Source organism: Amblyomma mixtum, chromosome 3, assembly GCF_055824585.1.
Source record: "Amblyomma mixtum isolate Tamu chromosome 3, ASM5582458v1, whole genome shotgun sequence".
Lineage (NCBI taxonomy): Eukaryota > Metazoa > Arthropoda > Arachnida > Ixodida > Ixodidae > Amblyomma > Amblyomma mixtum.
Window position 1 is genome coordinate 349987798 of NC_143014.1, and position 17646 is coordinate 350005443.

Consider the following 17646-nt stretch of genomic DNA (forward strand, 5'->3'; position numbering starts at 1 on the left):
GACAATGGAATAGGCTCAGAACATCAATCTTTGTAGCTCAAACGTGCTCTTCAAATGATTCCAACTTCAGTTCCTCAAGGAGAAGGAGTGCTTTACAGTTTGCTCTTCCTGGACCTGAGCTAGCGGACTTGAAATTTCTGGCTAACACTTCGGTAATCGGATGGCATGAAAGAAGGCTCGAACGTGAGTTGTTTGTAGCGGCAAAGATAGCTCGGAGCCATTAGTGAAATAGCTAGGAAAATACCTGGATAGCATGTATATATTGACAGATATTTCCAGGTCACCAACAGCAGCCTGCCAGTACACCACCATGCTAGAGGAGTTGGTTGGTTGGTTTATGGGGTTTAACGTCCCAAAGCGACTGAGGCTATGAGAGACGCCGTAGTGGAGGGCTCCGGAAATTTCGACCACCTGGGGTTCTTTAACGTGCACTGACATCGCACAGTACACGGGCCTCTAGAATTTCTCCTCCAAAGAAATTCTAGCCGCCGCGGCCGGGATCGAACCCGCGTGTTTCGGGACAGCAGCCGAGCACCGTAACCGCTGAGCCATCGCGGCGGCACTAGAGGAGTTGATTCGTTGTATCTTGGAAGTGTTCACCTATTAGGCAAAAACTCTGAAGCTAATAAAAATGCTTGAAATTAAATTGAGAGCAATGCGAGCTATGGATATATATATGATTCGAGTAGGTTCATTAAGGGAAAAAATGCAATTTAATGATATCCCAGTTGAAACTGATTGGCAAGTTTGCAGGGGTAAGGTGGCTACAGCTGGCCCAGAAGATTTAACTGAATGCAGGTTTGAGGAGCCTTTCTCTTGCAGAGAACATTAGTGACGTTACTCAGTGAACAGAGAACATAGGAGGTGCATAAAAGCAGGAGATGACTAGAAGATGTCGCTACTCCACATAAATCTCGATGCATCATTCAGGTGTGTTTACCACTTCCTGATGCTTGCCTGGATGCGACGGTGCCTGAGCACCAGGCTCTGATGCATCACCATGATCTCTAATCAGATTTGGTTGGAGGTTGGAGAGCCCAGCGATGGCACGAAGTACATCATTTTCTAGGGGTTTCTTTGCGAATATACTAGCAGGGAATTGCCTCAAAATCCTGAAGCATTTGAGACGCCTAATTGATCGCTCAACATAAATCTGAAGTCTTGCCAGGCGACGCGAAGCTACTACCTCTGAACGACAGATCTGCGGCCGGCCTTTGGAAAAGCATGTGAGTGAACCTTTGACACATAGTGGCAGCAGGTCACCTATGTTAATGGTACGGTCAGCGAGGACTTCATCGCCTTGAGTCAGGTGGCCTAAAAACCCACTGTCCAAAGTGATGAAACGATCGCTTGCACGGCCACTAACGGTTTTGACATCAACTTAATAAACCCACTTGGTGCAATGACGAAGAATTTTGGCCGTATTGTGCGATTTGTAGGAACTAAGTCATATTTCTTGAGTGCAGCTGCCCAGGTCTGTCAATGAAAATTTCGAAATAGTCCACAATGCAAGTTACGGAGTAATTCTCCTCAAAAACATTGGGCACTGTGCTCCATATTAATGCTCTTGGCAGCCAGAACACTAAGTACTCTCTGGTAAACTTTGCAAGTTCTTTACAATGAAGCAGAAAATCCTGCTAATGGCTGCCGTGGATGCACCAAACGTAAGGCGAGGTCATTCAGCAAGAGGCCAAGACGCAGCTGCATCAGTGTAAGTAGGATTTGGCCTTCAAAGGGCATAGGGAAATGGCTCTTCACAATATTGGAAAGAGTATGAACCAGTTCGTCAAATGCTACTTTTGACAGACCTGTAAAGAATGGGAAGAGACTTGGTGCAAGAGTTGAGTATGCACTGAAGATAGTCTAGCAAGCACTGTCTGCAGTGACTGGGGTCTGCTTGCGAGTGGTGTCATACACATGGTCATGAACAGCCGCTGGCTCCTCCACTCGAGTTGCTTTTTCATATGTTTTGGCAATCTTGCATCTGCAGCCACAGGCCAAGCAGCCATCACCAAGATACTGAGTTCCTTCTCTCCTGCACAACGAAGGATGGGGAGGAAAGTGAGACAATATCTAGCACGGTGGTATGAGATAACAGGCACACAGGATAAAATGACCATGCTGTGCAAGGGTCACACTAAGGGAAATAACTTGAGTGTTCTGACTGTATAAATGTGGGCTGCATCGTACTCCTGTAGCGACTTGCAGAAGTACTGAAAGCTTTAAAGGGACACTGAGGAAAAATTGAAATTGGCCTCTATCGATAAGGTACTGTGTTCTAATCACAAAGAGATTATGATGAGCGAACACTTGGCCGACAATATACAGAGTTGTTCTCAGTAGCCCGTTAAACACTGCTAATGATAGCAGCAACTTTATTCGTAAACAGATTCTGCTGTTGAAATCCTCAACTCTTTCACACGCTATTCTTTTTTCTCCACTCAACTGAAGCACTACTACCAAAAATGTATCTTCAAGTGCAAAATACTAGTAGAGGTGTTATTATGGAAATAGCAACAATAAAATTATGCAACTTATGAACAATTGTGGGTCTAATTTCTATTTCTAAGGTGCATATTACGCTTTAAATTGTAAAAAAAATGATGTCACTAATCGTGGCAAACTATATTTGCACAAATATGGTAGACGGCGTGCTACCCCGCTGACGAGATCGCTGCATATTTGTTTACTTCATTCACTGTATGGCACAAAAACCACCTTATTTGCGACATGAAGGATGCAAAATTCACTTGGAATGAAGAAAGCACTGCTAAGTGCAGCACACTCTCAGCTAAAGGAGCAATATCCGTACCATACCACAGGATTACTCTGTGCATACGATTAGTGAAAGCAAACGTGCATGTTTTGCGACAGACTAGCATAAAAGCACGTAAATGGGAACCCATAAAGGATAATTCACACCACTTTACTGTACCTATGTGACAGGTCCTCTGTTGCAATGTTGATGGGCAGGTGATCATAAGCTGCAGCACTCTCTTCATCTTGCTCGCCTGATGAATGCTGCATGCCCCTTTCCTTGCATGACAAAGATTGAGCTGTTGAACACGCCTCTGGCTCCAAACTTGTGACGTTGTGTCCCTTGTGACGTGGTGCCCCCGTCGTGCCCTGTTCCCTTGTGGTGAACAGTGTAAAGAAATGCACAGTATGAAAATACAAAAAAAAAATAAACTGCAGTTCAGAACAAACTCCAAAAGCCGCACCGGTGTTCCAAGGTGCAGTGTTGGGTATGGATTGTCTTTAGTGGGACGCCCACCAATGAAATGAACTGAGCATACCTGCAAGACATGTGTATGAAGGCCACATTAAGTTCTGACAACCAGTGCAAGCGGACTACGTCAAAGACTACAAATGCAAGGAAATATGTAATTTGTTCATTCTAACTAAACATGCAATATGTTGATTTCATGCAACTGTCCAGGCGCTGCACTTCTGCTTTGTGCTCTTCAAAAATATTTCACCATAATATTTTCTCAATGCATATTTGAGAAGTTTTGTTTTCTATAAACCGGGGCGCACAAGAAATATTTTTCAACCGGCGTTTGCACCCACTCAAGAATAGCTCAACAGCATTCATAGGCTGTGCGATGCCAAAATTCATTAACAAAAAAAAAATGCCAACACAATGCCTGGAAAGCTTCAGGTCGGATCCTATCTCACGTGCGCAAACACTCGCATCTCCCCGTTGTGGCGAAAATGAAATGCGGCCAGCAAGGCATGTTCGCGTATATATTTAAAAACGAGAAGGTAGAGATAAGGTATTTACAGTGAAACTGTTTTACGCTTCAAGCGCGAATGCACAGCCGACTCGAAAGGCACCGACTAAATGCGGACATGGACATCAGCCCGTTTAGCTCGGTCCTAGATGACATTATATTTACCATTAAAACAGCAGGCTCTATGTCGTACTACCCTACTCTCAGATTAACATTGAATGCAAGGTGACTGAAACGATACTAGCAAACCAAAACCTCCTGTCAGACCATGTACAGAAATTCGTTTCAACAGCGGCTTGAGGGCGCGATCACAGACGGCTGCCGGCGTTACAGGTACCGTGAAAAAACGACCCGAGCAACTGGAGCTTCACTTTTATCCTGTGTACTCACCCTAGCCGATGAGGCGGGGTAGAACTCTTTCCTCTGCAGGTTAGCGATCTAATGCTGTCGAATCAACTTGTTCTTCTCTCCTTGCGGAAATCTGTGCATCGGAAATCTGTGCATCGCGGACAATCTTCGTGATGTTGAGGCCCGTGTGTTTCGCAAACAGATATGTTCCTGGCCTTCAAATCTTCGTAGCAGTTCTTGCAACCGAACACGGAACATGTTTTGCCTCTACTTTTCCACATTTTGGCCGCAAAGCGATGCGGATACAGCGGCGAAGTTAGCAGCCCGTAGGCACCAGCTGCGGTCGTCTGAGATCCTGTAGGCCACTTATGTCGAGACGGCGGTGGCGCAGCGAGCGTCAACTAAGCAAACTGCTCTCTGTAAACGGTCTATAAAAGGCCGCGTCTCGCAGAGAAGTCCCCAGTCGATGCGAACGCTTTGGAGTGGCTACACACTGAAAATTTATCGTACGCCTTCGTTGGACTACGCTCCTGGCTAAGAGGCTTTCGTTCTGTGCTTCAGTAAGTATTATCGGTACACATTCATAGCTGACTAACAGTAGCAGTGAAAGATTTTCCGCGGTGCGCGTCTCTGTAAGCCTCAATTCTGGTTCCTTGATTCGCAGGTGACACCATGGAGGACCCCGGTTATTGCAGCGAGTGGGTAAGCAGCGTCGACGACCTGATGCTCCAGGACACACCACAGGCGTCTACGCCGCTGCCTAAAAGCCGGCACTATTCCCAGGAGCAGTCAAATCCGTCTAGTTCGTGGGTGTCTTCCACAGTTCCTTGCATGTACTCTTGCGACGCATCAGTGATCAGCTCCGGGTCCGGGTCCATTCTCTGTCCGCCGTGGCGACCAAAGAAAATCTGCGTTGAAGAATCTGTGTCTCGCTGCCGTCGGAGCCTACAATTCTCTGACGGTTGCACGCATCATGACAAAGGCGGGCGCGATGATACCGAGGAGTTCCCGACAAGCACTGGTGACGCGGAAGGCGCTCTTTTTGCTAATGAGTTGCAGTAGTGAAGCAGCGAGACGTCTTGGAGTTTTCTGGATAGCCTGGAGAACGACTCCGACCAGCTGCCTGCGCCCTTCCAGCGCTTCTGCCTGTGCAGTTTGCCGTGAAAGGCAGCTCCTCCGCTTGCAGCGCGATCGGATCATACTGCCACGTATCATTGCAGTGTTCGTTTGTTCCTGCTGAAGGCCGCAGGAAAGGAGCGTTATCATTTTTGTTCTTGACGCGTGAAGCTACCCGACTAATCTCGATTGATGACAGCCATGACGAAGTGCATCTACGTTTTTCCAGATTGCTGTAGTTGATTTTGACCGGTTACCTCGAAGTTTCCTTGCCGGCTTTAAGTTGAACTATGCTGAGAGCGGCGGGCATTCGTAGTTCGACAACTGACAAGCACGTTTTCTGCTTACGCCCTGTCGTGCTGTTCAGTTCTTTCGCTGGCGCAAGTCGGCCCAAATAAAGGGCTACGTTTGCAAGTCGTGTTGCTCTTTTCCTGACCGCTCGACTGCCGTCACTACAACTTGAAAATACGAGCCCTGAATCTCCCAGACACGTCTGTCGAGCTATAACGCACTTCTGGAATCCTCGGAAGCAGCGGCGAGAGCTTAGAATCGTTGGAATAAGCTGCATTTGGATGGTAAGTGCACTATAGTTGCATAGCGTCCTTAAAGCTTGCACACATTTTCTGTCAATGCCTTGGCTATGTATTCATGCACTGCTTTATTATTATTTTTCTTTGCGATGTCGGCTTCATGGAAGACAGCTGCAGCGAAGTGGGCTTTATCCTTAGCCTGAGAGCGTAAGAATACCCTCGGTGAAAGCATGCTCCGTGTGGATTCATCTATTCCAGTCGTGGGGAAGTTGTGCTGAGGGAAACGTATGCTCACACTGCGGTATATCCTGCAAAGTTGCATGTCCGGTTACCTGTGCATGTTATTTAATCCTAATCCGCCTTTTTTGTCATTCTTTTTCCATTGTAGCCGATACTTGTGCTTCTCGCTGCTTGACTGAAGCGGGGACTTGGTCGAAGTCTTGGTGCAGAAGTCGCCTTAATATTGTTTAGCCTGTAGCAATGTTCATGAACTGATTTTTTTTTTTACTTCGTATTTCTGTGTGTTCTGCGTCATGCTATCTCTAATCCGCTTCCGCCTGAATCCGGCATAAGGTCTTGCCGACGGGGCTCATCGAGAGCGGAAAAGGGGATGGTGATGCGAAGGATTTCTGACTCCCCAAGTTCGGGTGGTACTTTACCCTTATACAAGCTACCTAATGATTCGTAACGGCGCTCGGCTGCTGACAACAAAGACGCGGGTTCGATTCCGGTCGCGGCGTCTGAATTTCGATGAAGGCGAAATTCTGGAGGCCCGTGTGCTGTGCGATGTCACTGCACATTAAAGAACCCCGGGTGGTCGAAATTTCTGGACTCCTTCAATGCGGCGTCCATCATAGCCTGAGTTGCTTCGGGACGTTAAACCCCAATAAGCCAAACCGTAACCATTGTTTTACGGAGCTATTAGGAGGGTGATGAAGGTGCATAAACTATCGGGACGCTTCAACCGCCTTAGTTTTTTAAACGGGCATGCTGCTACACAAGGTGAGTGTTTATTTCTGCTAGCGAAAGCTGGGCGCTATTTTGCAAGTCATGTGTATTTGCGACATTCATGTACAGCACAGCAGAAGAAAGATTTATAATTTCATAACTCACTACGTGCGAACAATGTTGATGATTGTGGGTAATATATTAGAGCTTGAATGCCAAATGAGACGAGCTTTCACACAGGAAAGCCTACTTGGATATGGCAGCACAGTGACGTGTCTATCACAGATACCATGCTAGAAAGTCATCTGCCCCCCAAACCTGTGGCTGTTCCGAGTTGTGCCTGATGTTTCCCTTGAGCAACAATTCCTTACCTAGAAATGAATGAAGCTAGTGTTCTGCTTTACTTATCTCATGCTTTTTGTGCGTATTTAAACTGTATTATTATATTTAGCTCCCGCGATCGCAATATAATAATTTTTGGTATGGAAGTGGAATTCGATAGCATGATATTTGAGGTTTTCCCCTTGTTTCTTTGGAATTGTCGGTCGATCAGCCGTCATATTCGAACTGCTAGCTGCAGTAGCGCATATCCGCCATTGTGGTCCGGTGCCGAAATTATATACATCGAATTTGATTGTTATTCATCACGACTGCTGTCTAAAAACCAGGTTGCTAACAAAAACCCGCCGGATATGTCATGACGTCACGAGGTGACGTGACCTCTTTCGACCAATCAGGGCATATTGTGATGACGTAACAAGATCACTCGACCTCCTTCAAGCAATCAGCCTATTTTCGTCTCGCATATCGGTGGTGTTTTTATGTGACGCATTAACAAGGATCTGAGCAAGCGGCTTTTGTGTCGTAGCTAGTCGCTAGAGGGCGAGAGAGAAAAACGGTGAAAGCTTAAAATGGTTCGATGGGCCTTCATTCCAGAAGCCCATTGGCTTTGGCCGCTATTCTTGCCCGGTTCACCCCAACGAATGCTGGCCTTCGAAATGAGCTGGACAGCGCCGCCTATCAGTCCTCAGTTGCTGGGTCATTGATTCTTTGTGTAGTTGGGTTTTTGTGGCATGCCCATACCATACGGTATAAGTCAGCCACTTCACCGCAGAGGGCACAATGCGGTTCGTACGATTTTGGAAACATATCGCTGAAATTGACTGCATATATATAAGCTTTAAATTGCCGTACGCTTAAAGTGACTCCTTGTGCAGTAATTTTTAGAAATATTACTAAACGTGGCATTCACAATACTGTAGATGAAATTACTCAATGTCATTCGATATCGCAGGGGATAGGGCTATCAGGGAGAAGGACAAAAATTGACGTACTCGATAGACTAGTGCTCCAATGCCTTTGGTCTACGGAATATCATAAGAAAAAAGAAAGGCTAATCTCAAAGACAAGCTTGCGTACGCCAGTTAACGACAGCAACAGCCGTTCTGTTGCAAAGGATGTGGCTTAGGGCGTCGGCTTCTGAAGCCGTGCAAGCCGCCAGGCAGGCCTTGCGGGAGGCAAGTGGGCGAGAGGCTGCGTGCCGTCCAGCAGCGAAAGAACGCATGATGCGGTGACTCTCGCCTGCTAGGAGTCCTAAAATGCTCTGCGGCTTTCCTGCAATGCGCCTTAGCTTTTTCGCTACCGCATCTGGTACATCAATTTATACTCTTGAGTCTCGGGGATTACGCGTCATTTCAAGCTCCTGATCGCACTCCGTCTAAATACGGTACAGTTGCTTTGAGTACCGGGGCACAAAGGATTTCATTTAATGAGGTTGCAGATTCCTTAGCAAGGGCCTCTCCCTGCGGCCCAATTGTTCCTGCCCTGCCAAATTTAGGCATACACAGCTGCGCTCAGGTTTCGGCAGCTACACAATATTTCAGGAATTTCCTGCCTCGGCTCTTACATCACCTCCCGGATATCAGCATCTGCTGAATCCTTGGAGTAGCAAAGACTGGCGCTCGCATTGACTGGAGGTCTCTCACGCTTTAGGGTTGCTGGGTTCTTCTGCTAAATTTCTACCTTCACAGATCTCGTCTGGCGGCTTCCCCACTCTGCCCATTTTCTGCCGAACCTGAGGCAATGGATCACTACCTGTTATTCTGCATGCCGCCGCCTCTCTTCTTTGAGGAGGCGTCTACTAGAAATTCCGTTCCACCAGTTGGGTCTGCCTGTGTCCAATGCCTCTGTTCTTCCCATTGGCGCTTCTTTGCTTGGAAGAAGCAACAAGAGTGTGGGCTCTGCTATGTAAAACTTCCTTCTGGAAACACAGACTCCCATTCTAGAGGTTTTTTTTTTCTTTCTCCTCTCCGCTCTCAGTCAGTGCGAACTTCAAACATTACATGCGTTATATTCAAATTTGCACATTAAGCTATTGTCCCGTCTTCGATCTCCTAGTTAACAGGTCCCCTGTCGTTGCGTCGCTTAGTGTGTCAGCCTATATCCAATTACTACTCATATTTCCCCCCTTAACGCTCCTCTTTCCAGCAATTCAGCGCCTGTGTCGTGGACACCCCCCGTAGTTGGTACGTGGAATCTTCATTTGAAGTCAACCAACCAACCATAGGCACACTAGCAAGACACCAGAACAAAAGACGTGAAGGAAAGCACTTTCACTGGGGCCAGACATCAAGCTGCCATGGTATATGAACGGCTTGCTTGTGTGGTTGTGCACTTGACCAACTTAAAAAAGGTCGTATTTTGTGTTGTTTTCACCGTGTGGTTTGTTCTTTGTCTTCGTCAAATACAGCGCTCCCGTGATTTCGCCTCGTGCACGAGCCAGTGCTCGCAACGAACGTCGCGGTTCTCGCGGTAAACCGAACCTCGCTCGACGGCTCGGTCCAGGCGCACTGGTGGCAGATGGCTGGAACTGGCACGTAAGTCAGCGGCAAGACGCAATGGCTGGCAGTGGCGGCAGCCTGTGGCCCAAATTCCCGCAAGACTAAAGCGGCGGGCACGCTTTTTCCTCTTTAGTGGTGAATTTGACACCCAGACCATTGGCAGCTGCTCCCTGCTACTGCTCAGCGAGCGTCCACTGTCTGCACGTAGGACTCGTTCCTCTCTCTTTGGGTTCGCGTTTTACGAGGAGTTTTCTGCAGCCTGAACTGTTGTTCATCATGTAACGGCAGGGGCTGGGCTCGGGGCTCTGGGGAATACAAGATCCGGTGACATGGTCAAGGCTAGCGCGTAGGATATCTGGGAATCATTTAGAGCGCTACTTCTTCCTGAGTTGAACTGCGTCAGCGCAAGCGGCAGCGCGAACGAGAAGCACAGCAGCGGATGAAAGTACGGCGGTAGCGAAGAGAGCGTGAAGAGGAAGGAGGAGGAGGGTCGATTTAAGGCGAGAGCGCTGGTTGAGGCACGCACACGCAGGTCTCTCGGGTAACGAGCAGGTCCACTCCCTCGCCCGAGGTCTCACTTTACGGGCCGGAGTTGGACCCCCTCCGCCATCCCATGAGCGTCTGCTTACCTTCAGAGATATCCTTACCCATTACCGAGATACCCGGCGCGTTTACGCACCGCCGGCTCCCTCCGTAAGCCTACCCCAGGCCTCCCACTGATGCCGACTCCACGCCCGTACTGCTCCCTACCCTATTCTCCCTCATTCCCCGCTGCCCCGATCAGTTCCTCTCCTCCTGTAACTTCTGCGGGAAACCGGGAGACTTTCTTCACGTCCTCCTAACGTGTCTGACCATCCCACAGCTTTCATACCCAACCACGGCGGAATGATACAGGGAGGCTCTCCTGGCCAACTCCGTTGCTGCTGATCAGCGCCGGAGAATTACCTACGCCCGGAATCAGATGGCCCTCCATGGGCTCTCCTTTGGCCCGTAAGGGCAGCTCCCTTAGGGTTGCCTCGTCCCATGTGACAGGGGAGGAGAGAGGGTGGGGTTTTCCCCGTCTTCATTGTTTGTCAATAAACATTTTCCGTGGCCAAACGCCGCCGCCGCCGTTTGGCATTGCAGTTTCCTTATGCTATCGAGTATCGTTCAAATACATCGACAAATGCGCTCAAGTTTCGCAGTACCGTGTATCGTAATCATTGAGCGATTTTTTACCTTTTACTGCACCTCTTTAATTTAAATCCGCCCTGCGTGCCTTGTGCGATAGCGCGTGCATTGCATCTTTTCATTACATTGTCTCGTTATTCCTGAACCTGCAACGTTGCATTTCGCAGCGCTCTTGGCGCGAAGGAACTCCTGAGAGCGACTCGCAACGGCATGGACAAGCAGCAGGCTGCCACGAGCAGCTCGGAAGAATGCGTGGAAGATTCGTAAGCGCCCAGGCTACTTATAGCCAATCTTTTCGTTGCTTTCGTGTTGTGTGTGGCGATGGAGGCGAAATTCTAGAACCCCGTGCGCTGCGTGATGTCAGTACAAGGAAATGGCTATGTTGCCGGAAGCCGGCGGAATAGCCGAAGAGTATGCCGGCCGCGTCGTCTTATTGGCTCGCTGGTGTCACGAGACATGCGCAGCAAAGGTAAGAAGCACGAATACAGTGCTACGTTCCATCGGTTCTGCGACGGTGGATTTGTACGGCTTTTGGGGACGCAAAAGACAGAAATTCAGAGCGCCCGTCGAAAGGAAATTTTTCGCTAAACCACCTTTAGCAGAGCTAAGCTGCAACCATTCCTCAGGAAAGGGAAATGCGTACTGCCTGACTTCTTGGCGGATACCCCAACCGCGCCGTGAGGGGAGGGATGAGAAGAAGGTGAACGAACAAAGGAGATGGTGCCTTCGTTAAGGGCTCCATGCACTTTGACTATCTGAAATCCGCGAGGCGAAAGCCTGTCCACGCAACTTTGGCTGCTACTGTTTATGCATCTGATGAGTAACTAGTCATGCCTGGTTAATCATTAACTATTAATGACTGGTTAGTGATTAGTTAGTCATGACTAATTTCTTGATGACTAACTAGTCACGATTGATCAACTAGATATGCTTGGTTAACGACTAACTAGTCATGACTAATTAGTCGATCACTGGTTATTGACTAGTTAGTCGTGACTTGGACTACTAACGACTAGCTATGACTTTCACTTCAATATGTAATGAACGGACGGACAGTCGTGACCGCGAATGTGAGCTGTTAAAGGCTTTGGCCTTGAGGAACGTAGCAATGTATTCGTGCTCCTTACATTAGCTGCGCACGTCACGTGAAGCCAGCGAGCCAATAAGACGACACAGCTGGCATCCTCATTTTCGGGTATTCTGCCGGCTGCTGGCAACATAGCCACTTCTTTAAGGATATTTATACCATGCGTATCAACTGCTGGGCTGGACTGGCACAGAGACCGATTCGCTGGACAGGATGTCAATTTCTGATCGCTGATGACAGCGTGCGCAGGCTCTTTACAGCGTTAAAGGAATTAATAAAAAGGTGATAGCCCGACGTTAATCCGGTTCAAATTAGAGAAATCGGCCGCCAGAGCAATAATTCGAAGTTTCCAAGAACGCTCAGAACGTGTAGATCAAGTTCCAGCTGTAGAAATACGAGCTCAGATTCCTCCTCTGTGCACCTCTAATTTGTACCTATAGATTCGATCCGTTATATATGTGCCAGTATAGCGAACATTTGCATTAAGTTTAAGGGCCGCGCTTTTGGCGCAGAATGTTTCAAGCGATGTCAAATGACTTGGCACGCTCCTGAGGATAATATTAGTAATTGAGATGCAGCTCAAAATATGTGCGGGATTGGCAACTACAACCTTTCCCACCCCCAAATTTTGCATTCCGAGGACCTTCAGACGGCCATTACGGCTGAACCGGTTGTCACAGGGGGTTCTGGATGGTGTCAAACGATTTGTCCTGTTGTGAAGCATATGTCTTAGAAATTTATTAGCTGATATTACAAAGAAATATCAAGGACATAAGGTAGGTGGCTTAAATCGCAACAGTAATGAAAAATCCATGAGGTAGAGGGCGTTGCTTGTCTCTTAGAAGGGAGGTTTCTGGAAAGGAAAGATCCGTGGATGTTTGGATTTGGTCTTCATCACCTTTGCTGATAACACCGACGCAAACACTTGAAGCTCCCGTAATTAACGCTTTTAAGTTGAACACTGAGGCAGTGTCGGTGGAAGATTTTTTCTTATTTCACTGCCATTTTCCTCCGTTCCCTTACGGCGCGGCTGAGGAGTCCACAAAGAAGTGAGATAGCAACTACGCCATTTAATTTTCATTTTCATTTGTAGGTCACTTTTGGAGGGGCGGTTTATTGACAAAATACATTGCTTGACTTATCTGCGAAGAAAAAAAATGGAAGGGGGGGTGGGGGTACTTATTAGCGCTGTGTATTTCGTGGACTTCGCCAAAGAAAAATAGAATTTGTATAAATATACCAAAGAAAAGTCCTCGCTGGAAGATGTGCCGCCCCCTGTCCCCCCATCCATCCCCCCCCCCCCCCACCCAAGTACGCCAGTGGGCTAATGAGGTCTTTCTAAACTGAATTTCTTGTTTGAGAGTGGAAAGGTGGGACTGCAGCTCTTTTGCTCAAATCCGCCCTTTATGCCTTTGTGATAGCACATGCATTACATCTTTTGATTATTTTGTCTCCTTATTCCCCACCCTGGAACGTCACGATTCGCAGCGCTCTTGGCACGACGCAACCCGTGAGCGCGACTCGCTGCGGCATGGACGAACATCAGACTTCCACGAGCAGCTCGGAAGAATCCGTCGAAGAATCGTAAGCGCTCGGGCTACTTTTTGCCAGTGTTTTTGTTGCTTTTTTGTTGTGTGCACCGATGAAGGCGAAATTCTAGAGGCCAGTGTACTGTGCGATGTCAGTGCAGCGCCCGTATTTTGATGGAGGCAGAGTGCAAAAGTTTCACGTTCTGTGTACGATGTCACTGCATATCAGTTACCGGTCCTTAGGTTGTCTCTGTTAATCCGGAGTCATACTCTACGGCACCTCCTTTTCTCTTCCCTCTTACACTACATACCTTCCCCGACGGCGTGGTTGAGCGGTCCATTGAGAGTGAGCCAGCTGCTGCACCTTTTCTTTCCTTTCTTTTCCTCACAATTTTTTTGTGTATTTACTGCTCCTGACACCGCACCGAATCCATCCATGCACTGAAATCACGGTGACTGAAAGCTTTGGAATCGTAGGAGGAGCATTGAAATTGGTTTTTGAGGAACGCAAATGGCTCAGTAACTGTTTCAAATATCTCGGTGGGCACCGGAACCGCACCCGTAAGGTAAAGGATAAAGGAGGGAGTGAAAGAAGAAATGAAGAAAGAGGTGCCGCAGTGGAGAGCTCCGGATTAACTTCGACCACCTGGGGTCCTTTAACGTGCACTGATATCGCATCCAAATGTTGCCGCCGCGATCGGGTTTGAACCCGGGTATTCCGGCTCAGTAGCCGAGCGTCCTAATGAATGAGCCACTGTGGCAGGTATGGGAGTATTGAAGTCGTTGCATGGTTTCAAGCAGATCACACAGGTTGGTAAATTCGTCTTTGAGGAAAGGAAATGGCGCAGGATCTGTCTCACATATCTCGGTGGACAATTTAACCATCAAACATGTTGCTCTTCAACATATGCAATAGAACATCGTTAGTTATTTCGCTTATATATTCTCTTGGCGGGAAAGAAATTTTTAACGCATGCGCTCCTGCATCCGGTGGGGAATCGCCCTTCCCACTGTCCTCGTTGTCGAATCCTTAGCCCCCTTGCACGTGTGTGCTGCGATGAAACCGCCGCGGCCTCCTATTGCCTCTGCGCTTTGCCCTTGCCGTCGCCTGCCTCGAGGCCCACAGGCTACACGTGGTTCGTGGGGAAGGGAAGCTGAGGAGAGGCCCTTGCCAGGGGGAAGAAATCGCGAGCAACTTCCTTCCCGGCTAATTGGAAAAACCTTCTCTGAAGCCGTAACTGGTCCGCCAATAGCTATTATCGCAACTGGACAAGGAAATGGCGCTAAAGTTTGTAATAGAGCGAGGTTTAACCACAGGAAGTTTCTGGAGAGACTACGGCACCTCTTTCTTTCTCTTTTCTTTCACTCCCAACTTCCTCTTTCCTTAGGCGCGGTTGAGGGGGTCATCGAGATATGCGAGACAGATATTCCGCCATTCCAAAACCAATTTTAAAAGAGCTATCTCTATCCCCTTTGTATTTCTGACCACAGCGGCCGTTGCTACCATCTCATATGGTTTTCGTGTTTCGTGAACTCCCCCAGTAACGTTATCTAGGGCGCTGTCGCCTGCTTTGTGGCGCCGGTCACAGACACTTTGGCGTCGCATTCCTGCGTGTGATAGTGATGTCGGTGCCGCGACAGCTACGGTGGTGTTTGGCTTTGGGCTCGCGACCTTGGAAACTGACACTGCGAATATTGCAGCGAGACCCGCAGAGATATGACGGGAACCCCTACCTGCGCTCGCTTTCTCGGGAGCCACTGCTCATTTTCACGCCGTGGATCATAAACTATGATTTACTCACTGCTATGATTTGATTCGGCACATCCTGGGAACTGATAGTTCAAGTGTATGCTAAGTGAATTCTATTGGTGTTCCATATATTGCCATGGACTGTGAAGGCCATTGCGTGATAGCGGTTTGCCTTCACGGGTTTACGTGAACACTATAAATTTTTTTCAATAATGTGCGATGCTAAGGTACATAGTGCGCGCATTAAATTGTGTGCACTCACTGTGCACAAAATGATTCCTATGTATCGCATGAACAGTATGCACGGAATGATTGCACACGTATTGCTTGAATGATGCACGAACTGATGTACTTAAAATATGAGCTGCGCCGTTTGGCAGAAGCTTAACACCTCTGGTGCGCGGACAAATGTTTTCTGTATTTTAGGGAATGGTGTAACATAGACGTGTAATGTATATTGAGATACATCCATTTTAGACTTAAAATAATCTGAAGGCCATGCGCGTCATAAAACAATGAAAAATATTTTTTGTTCTCCGTACATTGGCTCAGCGCTCCACTTACCACTGCTGACCACCAGCGCAACCACTTTTAACCTGCCACAACACACAAAGAAATGGTGTGCGAAAACCTCTAGCGCGTGACAGCGGCAGAGTAGGTGGACAGCGAAACATCGGCCCACCTGCCCTAGCGGGCCCGATTTTAGACTTCTCCACGCGTAAACTAGATGCCATCGGAGAAGGAAAAAACTCAGGGTAGGCGGTTTCGCCACATGTTTTGGCGCCGCTCCCCAATGCTTCCCCCGCTACTCTGCTGCCGTTTCAGCGCCCTTGCGTATGCGCACAAGAAAATCTAGCAGACGACGCCGCTGCTCCTCGCGTTACTATCTGCTGCGCCGTCGGCCGAAAACTCCAAGTAGTCCTTGCGAAAGCGCGTGACTTCCGGCACGCTTTTTGGCGTGCAGCTCGGATAGCGAGGGCTCCTGAGCTTTCCTTCTTCCTCCATGGTATGTGCCATGCGAACACCCCCCTCGCCCGCGTGTTTCGGTTATCCGTTGTCATGGGGATTGATAGGCCGTTATTCGTCCACCAACCGCTATGAAGGTAACTGAAGGAAGAAATGGCGCCAGCGTCTGTAATTCGCGGCCGCTGGATTGCATAGGAAATGTCCCCCACCCCTGCCCTCACTATCCGAGCTGTACGCCAAAAATATGCCGGAAGTCACGTGTTTTCACAAGGACTACTGGGACTTTTTTGCCGACGGCGCAGCAATAGTCACGTTGGCCGCAGTGGCGCAGTCTGTTGAATTATCTCTTGCGCATGCGCCAGCGCGCGGAGACGACGCCAACAAACCAGAGGGAGCACTCACGTCTAACTTCAAATAATGTGACCTAACGGCCTCTCCTAATTTTTTTCCTTCCTACATGCCACGCTCTGAGCAATGTCATTTTAAGAGCTTTAGCTCTTACGTTTGTCAAGGACGCGTCTGTCTGCACCGAAGGTCAAATTGACCGAAACAGTAACTATGTGCACACACTGTCACGTAATAACAGTGGGCGAGTAGCGCCTTAACTCATACCTATACTTTCTATCCGTTATATATGTGCCAGTATAGCGACCATCGAAAAGGGACCCCCCCGTGGTATTACGATTTGCATGAAAATGCATCTGCCATCGAAACCTGAATCACCTGAGGTGCGGCTAGTGGGAATAAAAGGGCAGGGAGAGGACAGGGAGAGGGGAAGAAGTGGGGGACCACAGAAGAAAGGATAGGTGAAGGGTGGCGTTATGCACTTCACAACTTTTCATTTCTGCCCCCTCATTCCTTGTCCTGAAGAGTTACAATTCCTAGCGGCCTTGGTACGAAGGAACCTATGAGCCCGACTAGCAACAGCATGGACGAACAGCAGGCTTCCACGAGCAGCTCGGAAGTATCCGTCGAAGAATCGTATGCGCTCGGGCTAGTTTTGGCCAGTGTTTTCGTTGCTTTAGTGTTGTCTGGGCCATTGCCTCTGATTCTGTGACGCTCCTGATATTTTAAAAATAATCACTCGCAGCACACAGCGTTTAAGACATCAGCAGAGTCGCGTCTGTACCCGTTTCGTAAAACTCCTTATACAGCATGCGCTTTTTCTTGGAAAGCCGAGGTCGAAAAACAAAAGAAACACCTCAAACCGAATATTGACGGCCACGGACTTATCTTCGTACAGCGATTACAATTGCCCTGCTGCTTACCCGAAAGACGCGGGCTCGATTCAGCCACGGCGGTCAAATTTCGATGGAGGCGAAATTTTAGAGGTCTTTGTACAGTGCGTCATCAGTGCACGTTAAACCCAGGGGGCCGAAATCTCCGGAGCCCTTCACTGCGGCGGCTCTCATAGCCTGAGTCGCTTTCGGACGTTAACCCCCCATAAACCAAACTGAACTTTGTATATTCGGGAGGACAAGATTTCTAATTGAGATGAAGCCCAAATTTTGTGTGGGATTCGCAAAGACGACCTTCTCCGCCTCCAAACCGCACACTCCGAGGACATTCAGAGGGCCATTACGGCCGAATCGTTTGTCGCAGGGGGTTCCGAATGGCGTCAAACAATT

At 48.4% G+C, this 17646-nt stretch overlaps 1 protein-coding gene and 1 pseudogene across 1 annotated transcript in view; one reads left to right on the top strand and one right to left on the bottom strand.

The window, feature by feature from the left end:
- LOC149356329 (aurora kinase C-like) overlaps positions 1-17646 on the top strand; it is a 73644-nt gene that overhangs the window by 49434 nt on the left and 6564 nt on the right. The window lies entirely within an intron of this gene.
- Positions 1794-4960, bottom strand: LOC149356330 (uncharacterized; annotated as a pseudogene).